The sequence below is a fragment of the Pristiophorus japonicus genome, chromosome 12, assembly GCF_044704955.1.
Source record: "Pristiophorus japonicus isolate sPriJap1 chromosome 12, sPriJap1.hap1, whole genome shotgun sequence".
NCBI classification, from domain to species: domain Eukaryota; kingdom Metazoa; phylum Chordata; class Chondrichthyes; family Pristiophoridae; genus Pristiophorus; species Pristiophorus japonicus.
Genome location: NC_091988.1, coordinates 73533082 through 73545866, shown reverse-complemented (window position 1 = coordinate 73545866; position 12785 = coordinate 73533082).

Here is a 12785-nt window from a genome sequence, read left to right as displayed (position 1 = left end):
TCCTGAAACAGATCATGGTCTGTTTGGTCATGCAACAGGTGCGATTGATCATCAAAAAGGTTTGTTTGATCATGAAGCAGGTGTGATTGATCAAGAAACAGGTGAGGGAAAGATTGACCATGAAACTCGTGTGATTGATCATGAAACAGGTGTGATTGTTCATGAAACAGGTGTGTTTGATCAAGAAACGGTTGCAATTGATCATGAAACAGGTGTGATTGTTCATGAAACAGGTGTGTTTAATCAGGAAAAAATTGTGTGTTTGATCATGGACCAGGTGTGATTGATCATGAAACAAGTGTGATTGTTGATGAAACACGTGTGATTGATCAAAAAACGGTTGCGATTCATCATGAAACAGGTGTGATTGTTCATGAAACTGGTGTGTTTAATCAGGAAAAAGGTGTGTTTGATCATGGACCAGGTATGATTGATCATGAAACAAGTGTGATTGATGATGAAACTCGTGTGATTGATCAAAAAACAGTTGCAATTGATCATGAAACAGGTGTGATTGTTCATGAAACAGGTGTGTTTGATCAGGAAACAGGTGTGTTTTTTCATGGACCAGGTGTGAGTGATCATGAAACATGTCAGGCTGTGTTTAATCATGAAACTGGTGTGATTGATCTTGAAACTTGTGTGATTGATCATGAAACAGGTGTGATTGATCAGGAAACAGCTGTGTTTAATCATGAAGCTCGTGTAAATGATCATGAAACAGGTGTGATTGATCATAAAACAGGTGAGGCAGAGTTTGATCATGAAACAACTGTAATTGATCATGAAGCAGGTGTGATTGATCATGAAATAGACATGTTTGATCACGAAATAGGTGTGTTTGATCATGAAACGGTTGCGATTGATCATGAAACAGGTGTGATTGTTCATGAAACAGGTGTGATTGATCAGGAAACAACTGTGTTTGATCATGAAACGGGCGTGATTGATCATGAAAAAGGTGTGATTGATCATGAAACAGGACAGAGTGTGTTTGATCATGAAACAGGTGTGATTGATCATGAAAGAGCTGTGATTCATCATGAAAAAGATGTGTTTGAACATGAAACAGATGTGTTTGATCATGAAACTGGTGCGATTGATCATGAAGCAGGTGTGATTGATCATGAAACGGGTGTGATTGATCAGGAAAAAGGTGTGTTTGATCATAAACCTCGTGTGACTCATCATAAAACAGGTTTGATTGATCATGAAAAAGGACAGAGACTGTTTGATCATGAAACAAGTGGGATTAATCATGAAACAGGCGTCATTGATCATGAAGCAGGTGTGATTGATCATGAAATAGGTGTGATAGATCATGATACGGTTGTGACTGACCACGAAACAGGCACGATTGTTCATGAACCAGGTGTGATTTATCATGAAACAGATCAGGTTGTGTTTGATCATGAAGCAGGTGTGTTTGATCACGAAACAGATGTATTTGATGATGAAACAAGTGAGGTTGCGTTTGATCATGAAACAAGTGGGATTGATCATGAAACAGGCGTCATTGATCATGAAACAGGTGTGATTGATCATGAAACAGGTGTGATAGATCATGATACGGTTGTGACTGACCACGAAACAGGCACGATTGTTCATGAACCAGGTGTGATTTATCATGAAACAGATCAGGTTGTGTTTGATCATGTAACAGGTGTGTTTGATGATGAAACGGGTGTGATTGATCATGGAACAGGAGTGCTTGATCATGAAACAGGTGTGATTGTTCATGAAACAGGTGTGATTGATCAGGAAAAAGGTGTGTTTGATCATGGACCAGGTATGATTGATCATGAAACAAGTGTGATTGATGATGAAACTCGTGTGATTGATCAAAAAACAGTTGCAATTGATCATGAAACAGGTGTGATTGTTCATGAAACAGGTGTGTTTGATCAGGAAACAGGTGTGTTTTTTCATGGACCAGGTGTGATTGATCATGAAACATGTCAGGCTGTGTTTAATCATGAAACTGATGTGATTGATCTTGAAACTTGTGTGATTGATCATGAAACAGGTGTGATTGATCAGGAAACAGCTGTGTTTAATCATGAAGCTCGTGTAAATGATCATGAAACAGTTGTGATTGATCATAAAACAGGTGAGGCAGAGTTTGATCAAGAAACAGCTGTGATTGATCATGAAGCAGGTGTGATTGATCATGAAACAGACATGTTTGATCACGAAATAGGTGTGTTTGATCATGAAACGGTTGCGATTGATCATGAAACAGGTGTGATTGTTCATGAAACAGGTGTGTTTGATCAGGAAACAGGTGTGTTTTTTCATGGACCAGGTGTGATTGATCATGAAACAAGTGTGATTGTTGATGAAACACGTGTGATTGATCAAAAAACGGTTGCGATTGATCATGAAACAGGTGTGATTGTTAATGAAACAGGTGTGTTTAATCAGGAAAAAGGTGTGTTTGATCATGGACCAGGTATGATTGATCATGAAACAAGTGTGATTGATGATGAAACTCGTGTGATTGATCAAAAAACAGTTGCAATTGATCATGAAACAGGTGTGATTGTTCATGAAACAGGTGTGTTTGATCAGGAAACAGGTGTGTTTTTTCATGGACCAGGTGTGATTGATCATGAAACATGTCAGGCTGTGTTTAATCATGAAACTGATGTGATTGATCTTGAAACTTGTGTGATTGATCATGAAACAGGTGTGATTGATCAGGAAACAGCTGTGTTTAATCATGAAGCTCGTGTAAATGATCATGAAACAGGTGTGATTGATCATAAAACAGGTGAGGCAGAGTTTGATCATGAAACAGCTGTGATTGATCATGAAGCAGGTGTGATTGATCATGAAACAGACATGTTTGATCACGAAATAGGTGTGTTTGATCATGAAACGGTTGCGATTGATCATGAAACAGGTGTGATTGTTCATGAAACAGGTGTGATTGATCAGGAAACAACTGTGTTTGATCATGAAGCGGGCGTGATTGATCATGAAAAATTTGTGATTGATCATGAAACCGGACAGAGTGTGTTTGATCATGAAACAGGTGTGATTGATCATGAAACAGCTGTGATTCATCATGAAAAAGATGTGTTTGAACATGAAACAGATGTGTTTGATCATGAAACTGGTGCGATTGATCATGAAGCAGGTGTGATTGATCATGAAACGGGTGTGATTGATCAGGAAAAAGGTGTGTTTGATCATAAACCTCGTGTGACTCATCATAAAACAGGTTTGATTGATCATGAAAAAGGACAGAGACTGTTTAATCATGAAACAAGTGGGATTGATCATGAAACAGGCGTCATTGATCATGAAGCAGGTGTGATTGATCATGAAACAGGTGTGATAGATCATGATACGGTTGTGACTGACCACGAAACAGGCACGATTGCTCATGAACCAGGTGTGATTTATCATGAAACAGATCAGGTTGTGTTTGATCATGAAACAGGTGTGTTTGATGATGAAACGGGTGTGATTGATCATGGAACAGGAGTGCTTGATCATGAAACAGGTGTGATTGTTCATGAAACAGGTGTTATTGATCATGAAACAGATCATGGCCTGTTTGATAATGCAAGAGGTGCGATTGATCATCAAAAAGGTTTGATTGATCATGAAGCAGGTGTGATTGATCATGAAACAGGTGTGTTTGATCATGAAACAGGTGTGTTTGATCATGAAAAAGGTCAGGGTGTGTTTGATCATGAAACAGTTGTGATTGATCATGAAACAGATCATGGTCTGTTTGGTCATGCAACAGGTGCGATTGATCATCAAAAAGGTTTGTTTGATCATGAAGCAGGTGTGATTGATCAAGAAACAGGTGAGGGAAAGTTTGATCATGAAACGAGCGTGTTTGAACATGAAACAGATGTGTTTGATCATGAAACTGGTGTGATTGATCATGAAACAGGTGTGATTGATCATGAGACGGGTGTGATTGATCATGAAACAGATGCGATTGATCATGAAAGAGATGTGATTGATGATAAAACAGGTCAGGGTGTGATTGATCATGAAACAAGTGTGATTGATGATGAAACAGGTGTGTTTGATCAAGAAACGGTTGCAATTGATCATGAAAGAGGTGTGATTGTTCATGAAACAGGTGTGTTTGATCATGAAAAAGGTGTGTTTGATCATGGACCAGGTGTGATTGATCATGAAACAAGTGTGATTGATGATGAAACATGTGTGATTGATCAAAAAACGGTTGCGATTGATCATGAAACAGGTGTGATTGTTCATGAAACTGCTGTGTTTGATCAGGAAAAAGGTGTGTTTGATCATAGACCAGGTGTGATTGATCATGAAACATGTCAGGCTGCGTTTAATCATGAAACTGGTGTGATTGATATTGAAACAGGTGTGATTGTTCATGAAACAGGTGTGATTGATCAGGAAACAGGTGTGATTGATCATGAACCTCCTGTGAATGATCATAAAACAGGTTTGATTGATCATGAAAAAGGACAGAGACTGTTTGATCATGAAACAAGTGGGATTGATCATGAAACAGGCGTCATTGATCATGAAACAGGTGAGATAGATCATGAAACGGTTGTGACTGACCACGAATCAGGCGCGATTGTTCATGAACCAGGTGAGATTTATCATGAAACAGATCAGGTTGTGTTTGATCATGAAGCAGGTGCGTTTGATCAAGAAACAGATGTATTTGATCATGAAACAAATGAGGTTGCGTTTGATCATGAAAAAGTTATGATTGTTCATGAAACAGGTGTGTTTCATCATGAAACAGGTCAGGGTGTGATTGATCATGAAACAGGTGTGTTTGATGATGAAACGGGTGTGATTGATCATGGAACAGGAGTGCTTGATCATGAAACAGGTGTGATTGATCATAAAACAGGTGTTATTGATCATGAAACAGATCATGGCCTGATTGATCATGCAAGAGGTGCGATTGATCATCAAAAAGGTTTGATTGATCATGAAGCAGGTGTGATTGATCATGAAACAGGTGTGTTTGATCATGAAAAAGGTCAGGGTGTGTTTGATCATGAAACAGTTGTGAATGATCATGAAACAGATCATGGTCTGTTTGGTCATGCAACAGGTGCGATTGATCATCAAAAAGGTTTGTTTGATCATGAAGCAGGTGTGATTGATCAAGTAACAGGTGAGGGAAAGATTGACCATGAAACTCGTGTGATTGATCATGAAGCAGGTGTGTTTGATCATGAAACGGTTGCGATTGATCATAGAACAGGTGTGATTGTTCATGAAACAGGTGTGATTGATCAGGAAACAGCTGTGTTTGATCATGAAACGAGCGTGTTTGAACATGAAACAGATGTGTTTGATCATGAAACTGGTGTGATTGATCATGAAGCAGGTGTGATTGATCATGAAACGGGTGTGATTGATCATGAAACAGATGCGATTGATCATGAAAGAGATGTGATTGATGATAAAACAGGTCAGGGTGTGATTGATCATGAAACAAGTGTGATTGATGATGAAACAGGTGTGTTTGATCAAGAAACGGTTGCAATTGATCATGAAAGAGGTGTGATTGTTCATGAAACAGGTGTGTTTGATCATGAAAAAGGTGTGTTTGATCATGGACCAGGTGTGATTGATCATGAAACAAGTGTGATTTATAATGAAACATGTGTGATTGATCAAAAAACGGTTGTGATTGATCATGAAACAGGTGTGATGGTTCATGAAACTGGTGTGTTTGATCAGGAAAAAGGTGTGTTTGATCATAGACCAGGTGTGATTGATCATGAAACATGTCAGGCTGCGTTTAATCATGAAACTGGTGTGATTGATATTGAAACAGGTGTGATTGTTCAGGAAACAGGTGTGATTGATCATGAACCTCGTGTGAATGATCATAAAACAGGTTTGATTGATCATGAAAAAGGACAGAGACTGTTTGATCATGAAACAAGTGGGATTGATCATGAAACAGGCATCATTGATCATGAAACAGGTGTGATTGATCATGAAACAGGTGTGATAGATCATGAAACGGTTGTGACTGACCACGAATCAGGCGCGATTGTTCATGAACCAGGTGAGATTTATCATGAAACAGATCAGGTTGTGTTTGATCATGAAGCAGGTGTGTTTGATCATGAAGCAGGTGTGTTTGATCAAGAAACAGATCTATTTGATCATGAAACAAGTGAGGTTGTGTTTGATAATGAAAAAGTTGTGATTGTTCATGAAACAGGCGTGTTTCATCATGAAACAGGTCAGGGTGTGATTGATCATGAAACAGGTGTGTTTGATGATGAAACGGGTGTGATTGATCATGGAACAGGAGTGCTTGATCATGAAACAGGTGTATTGATCATGAAACAGGTGTTATTGATCATGAAACAGGTGTGTTTGATGATGAAACGGCTGTGATTGATCATGGAACAGGTGTGTTTGATCATGAAACAGGTGTGATTGATCATGAAACAGATGTTATTGATCATGAAACAGATCATGGCCTGTTTGATCATGCAAGAGGTGCGATTGATCATCAAAAAGGTTTGATTGATCATGAACCAGGTGTGATTGATCATGAAACAGGTGTGTTTGATCATGAAACAGATGTGTTTGATCATGAAATAGGTCAGGGAGTGTTTGATCATGAAACAGGTGTGATTGATTAAGAAACAGGTGAGGGAAAGTTTGATCATGAAACAGGTGTAATTGATCATGAAGCAGGTGTGTTTGATCATGAAACGGTTGCGATTGATCATGAAACAGGTGTGATTGATCATGAAAAAGGACAGAGACTGTTTGATCATGAAACAAGTGGGATTGATCATGAAACAGGCGTCATTGATCATGAAACAGGCATCATTGATCATGAAACAGGTGTGATTGATCATGAAACAGGTGTGATAGATCATGAAACGGTTGTGACTGACCACGAATCAGGCGCGATTGTTCATGAACCAGGTGAGATTTATCATGAAACAGATCAGGTTGTGTTTGATCATGAAGCAGGTGTGTTTGATCAAGAAACAGATGTATTTGATCATGAAACAAGTGAGGTTGCGTTTGATCATGAAAAAGTTGTGATTGTTCATGAAACAGGTGTGTTTCATCATGAAACAGATCAGGGTGTGATTGATCATGAAACAGGTGTGTTTGATGATGAAACGGGAGTGATTGATCATGGAACAGGAGTGCTTGATCATGAAACAGGTGTGATTGATCATGAAACAGGTGTTATTGATCATGAAACAGATCATGGCCTGTTTGATCATGCAAGAGGTGCGATTGATCATCAAAAAGGTTTGATTGATCATGAAACAGGTGTGATTGATCAGGAAACAGGTGTGTTTGATCATGAAACAGGTGTGTTTGATCATGAAAAAGTTCAGGGTGTGTTTGATCATGAAGCAGTTGTGAATGATCATGAAACAGATCATGGTCTGTTTGGTCATGCAACAGGTGCAATTAATCATCAAAAAGGTTTGTTTGATCATGAATCAGGTGTGATTGATCAAGAAACAGTTGAGGGAAAGTTTGATCATGAAACTCGTGTGATTGATCATGAAGCAGGTGTGTTTGATCATGAAACGGTTGTGACTGGCCACGAATCAGGCGCGATTGTTCATGAACCAGGTGAGATTTATCATGAAACAGATCAGGTTGTGTTTGATCATGAAGCAGGTGTGTTTGATCAAGAAACAGATGTATTTGATCATGAAACAAGTGAGCTTGCGTTTGATCATGAAAAAGTTGTGATTGTTCATGAAACAGGTGTGTTTCATCATGAAACAGGTCAGGGTGTGATTGATCATGAAACAGGTGTGTTTGATGATGAAACGGGTGTGATTGATCATGGAACAGGAGTGCTTGATCATGAAACAGGTGTATTGATCATGAAACAGGTGTTATTGATCATGAAACAGGTGTGTTTGATAATGAAACGGGTGTGATTGATCATGGAACAGGTGTGTTTGATCATGAAACAGGTGTGATTGATCATGAAACAGGTGTTATTGATCATGAAACAGATCATGGCCTGTTTGATCATGCAAGAGGTGCGATTGATCATCAAAAAGGTTTGATTGATCATGAACCAGGTGTGATTGATCATGAAACAGGTGTGTTTGATCATGAAACAGATGTGTTTGATCATGAAATAGGTCAGGGAGTGTTTGATCATGAAACAGGTGTGATTGATTAAGAAACAGGTGAGGGAAAGTTTGATCATGAAACAGGTGTGATTGATCATGAAGCAGGTGTGTTTGATCATGAAACGGTTGCGATTGATCATGAAACAGGTGTGATTGATCATGAAAAAGGACAGAGACTGTTTGATCATGAAACAAGTGGGATTGATCATGAAACAGGCGTCATTGATCATGAAACAGGCATCATTGATCATGAAACAGGTGTGATTGATCATGAAACAGGTGTGATAGATCATGAAACGGTTGTGACTGACCACGAATCAGGCGCGATTGTTCATGAACCAGGTGAGATTTATCATGAAACAGATCAGGTTGTGTTTGATCATGAAGCAGGTGTGTTTGATCAAGAAACAGATGTATTTGATCATGAAACAAGTGAGGTTGCGTTTGATCATTAAAAAGTTGTGATTGTTCATGAAACAGGTGTGTTTCATCATGAAACAGATCAGGGTGTGATTGATCATGAAACAGGTGAGTTTGGTGATGAAACGGGAGTGATTGATCATGGAACAGGAGTGCTTGATCATGAAACAGGTGTGATTGATCATGAAACAGGTGTTATTGATCATGAAACAGATCATGGCCTGTTTGATCATGCAAGAGGTGCGATTGATCATCAAAAAGGTTTGATTGATCATGAAACAGGTGTGATTGATCAGGAAACAGGTGTGTTTGATCATGAAACAGGTGTGTTTGATCATGAAAAAGTTCAGGGTGTGTTTGATCATGAAACAGTTGTGAATGATCATGAAACAGATCATGGTCTGTTTGGTCATGCAACAGGTGCAATTAATCATCAAAAAGGTTTGTTTGATCATGAATCAGGTGTGATTGATCAAGAAACAGTTGAGGGAAAGTTTGATCATGAAACTCGTGTGATTGATCATGAAGCAGGTGTGTTTGATCATGAAACGGTTGTGACTGGCCACGAATCAGGCGCGATTGTTCATGAACCAGGTGAGATTTATCATTAAACAGATCAGGTTGTGTTTGATCATGAAGCAGGTGTGTTTGATCAAGAAACAGATGTATTTGATCATGAAACAAGTGAGGTTGCGTTTGATCATGAAAAAGTTGTGATTGTTCATGAAACAGGTGTGTTTCATCATGAAACAGGTCAGGGTGTGATTGATCATGAAACAGGTGTGTTTGATGATGAAACGGGTGTGATTGATCATGGAACAGGAGTGCTTGATCATGAAACAGGTGTGATTGATCATGAAACAGGTGTTATTGATCATGAAACAGATCATGGCCTGTTTGATCATGCAAGAGGTGCGATTGATCATCAAAAAGGTTTGTTTGATCATGAAGCAGGTGTGATTGATCAAGAAACAGGTGAGGGAAAGTTTGATCATGAAACAGGTGTGTTTGATCATGAAAAATGTCAGGGTGTGTTTGATCATGGAACAGGAGTGCTTGATCATGAAACAGGTGTGATTGATCATGAAACAGTTGTGATTGATCATGAAACAGATCATGGTCTGTTTGGTCATGCAACAGGTGCGATTAATCATCAAAAAGGTTTGTTTGATCATGAATCAGGTGTGATTGATCAAGAAACAGGTGAGGAAAAGTTTGATCATGAAACTCGTGTGATTGATCATGAAGCAGGTGTGTTTGATCATGAAACGGTTGCGATTGATCATAGAACAGGTGTGATTGTTCATGAAACAGGTGTGATTGATCAGGAAACAGCTGTGTTTGATCATGAAACGAGCGTGTTTGAACATGAAACAGATGTGTTTGATCATGAAACTGGTGTGATTGATCATGAAGCAGGTGTGATTGATCATGAAACGGGTGTGATTGATCATGAAACAGATGCGATTGATCATGAAAGAGATGTGATTGATGATAAAACAGGTCAGGGTGTGATTGATCATGAAACACGTGTGATTGATGATGATACAGGTGTGTTTGATCAAGAAACAGTTGCAATTGATCATGAAAGAGGTGTGATTGTTCATGAAACAGGTGTGTTTGATCATGAAAAAGGTATGTTTGATCATGGACCAGGTGTGATTGATCATGAAACAAGTGTGATTGATGATGAAACATGTGTGATTGATTATGAAACGGTTGCGATTGATCATGAAACAGGTGTGATTGTTCATGAAACTGGTGTGTTTGATCAGGAAAAAGGTGTGTTTGATCATAGACCAGGTGTGATTGATCATGAAACATGTCAGGCTGCGTTTAATCATGAAACTGGTGTGATTGATATTGAAACAGGTATGATTGTTCATGAAACAGGTGTGATTGATCAGGAAACAGGTGTGATTGATCATGAACCTCGTGTGAATGATCATAAAACAGGTTTGATTGATCATGAAAAATGACAGAGACTGTTTGATCATGAAACAAGTGGGATTGATCATGAAACAGGCGTCATTGATCATGAAACAGGTGTGATTGATCATGAAACAGGTGTGATAGATCATGAAACGGTTGTGACTGAGCACGAAACAGGCGCGATTGTTCATGAACCAGGTGAGATTTATCATGAAACAGATCTGGTTGTGTTTGATCATGAAGCAGGTATGTTTGATCAAGAAAAAGATGTATTTGTTCATGAAACAAGTGAGGTTGCGTTTGATCATGAAAAAGTTGTGATTGTTCATGAAACAGATGTGTTTCATCATGAAACAGGTCAGGGTTGATTGATCATGAAACAGGTGTGTTTGATAATGAAACGGGTGTGATTCATCATGGAACAGGAGTGTTTGATCATGAAACAGGTGTGATTGATCATGAAACAGGTGTTATTGATCATGAAACAGATCATGGCCTGTTTGATCATGCAAGAGGTGCGATTGATCATCAAAAAGGTTTGATTGATCATGAACCAGGTGTGATTGATCATGAAACAGGTGTGTTTGATCATGAAACAGATGTGTTTGATCATGAAATAGGTCAGGGAGTGTTTGATCATGAAACAGTTGTGATTGATCATGAAACAGATCATGGTCTGTTTGGTCATGCAACAGGTGCGATTAATCATCAAAAAGTTTGTTTGATCATGAAGCAGGTGTGATTGATTAAGAAACAGGTGAGGGAAAGTTTGATCATGAAACAGGTGTGATTGATCATGAAGCAGGTGTGTTTGATCATGAAACGGTTGCGATTGATCATGAAACAGGTGTGATTGATCATGAAAAAGGACAGAGACTGTTTGATCATGAAACAAGTGGGATTGATCATGAAACAGGTGTTATTGATCATGAAACAGATCATGGCCTGTTTGATCATGCAAGAGGTGCGATTGATCATCAAAAAGGTTTGATTGATCATGAAGCAGGTGTGATTGATCATGAAACAGGTGTGTTTGATCAGGAAAAAGGTGTGTTTGATCATAGACCAGGTGTGATTGATCATGAAACATGTGAGGCTGCGTTTAATCATGAACCTGGTGTGATTGATCATGAAACAGGTGTGATTGTTCATGAAACAGGTGTGATTGATCAGGAAACAGGTGTGATTGATCATGGACTTCGTGTGAATGATCATAAAACAGACTTGATTGATCATGAAAAAGGATACAGACTGTTTGATCATGAAACAAGTGGGATTGATCATGAAACAGGCGTCATTGATCATGAAACAGGTGTGATAGATCATGAAACGGTTGTGACTGAGCACGAAACAGGCGCGATTGTTCATGAACCAGGTGAAATTTATCATGAAACAGATCAGGTTGTGTTTGATCATGAAGCAGGTGTGTTTGATCAGGAAAAAGATGTATTTGTTCATGAAACAAGTGAGGTTGCGTTTGATCATGAAAAAGTTGTGATTGTTCATGAAACAGGTGTGTTTCATCATGAAACAGGTCAGGGTGTGATTGATCATGAAACAGGTGTGTTTGATGATGAAACGGGTGTGATTGATCATGGAACAGGAGTGCTTGATCATGAAACAGGTGTGATTGATCATGAAACAGGTGTTATTGATCATGAAACAGATCATGGCCTGTTTGATCATGCAAGAGGTGCGATTGATCATCAAAAAGGTTTGATTGATCATGAAGCAGGTGTGATTGATCATGAAACAGGTGTGTTTGATCATGACACAGGTGTGTTTGGTCATGAAAAAGGTCAGGGTGTGTTTGATCATGAAAAAGGTCAGGGTGTGTTTGATCATGAAAAAGGTCAGGGTGTGTTTGATCATGAAACAGTTGTGATTGATCATGAAACAGATCATGGTCTGTTTGGTAATGCAACAGGTGCGATTGATCATCAAAAAGGTTTGTTTGATCATGAAGCAGGTGTGATTGATCAAGAAACAGGTGAGGGAAAGTTTGATCATGAAACAGCTGTGATTGATCATGAAGCAGGTGCGTTTGATCATGAAACAGGTGTGATTGATCAGGAAACAGCTGTGTTTGATCATGAAACGAGCGTGTTTGAACATGAAACAGATGTGTTTGATCATGAAACTGGTGTGATTGATCATGAAGCAGGTGTGATTGATCATGAAACGGGTGTGATTGATCATGAAACAGATGCGATTGATCATGAAAGCATTGTGATTGATGATAAAACAGGTCAGGGTGTGATTGATCATGAAACAAGTGTGATTGATGATGAAACAGGTGTGTTTGATCAAGAA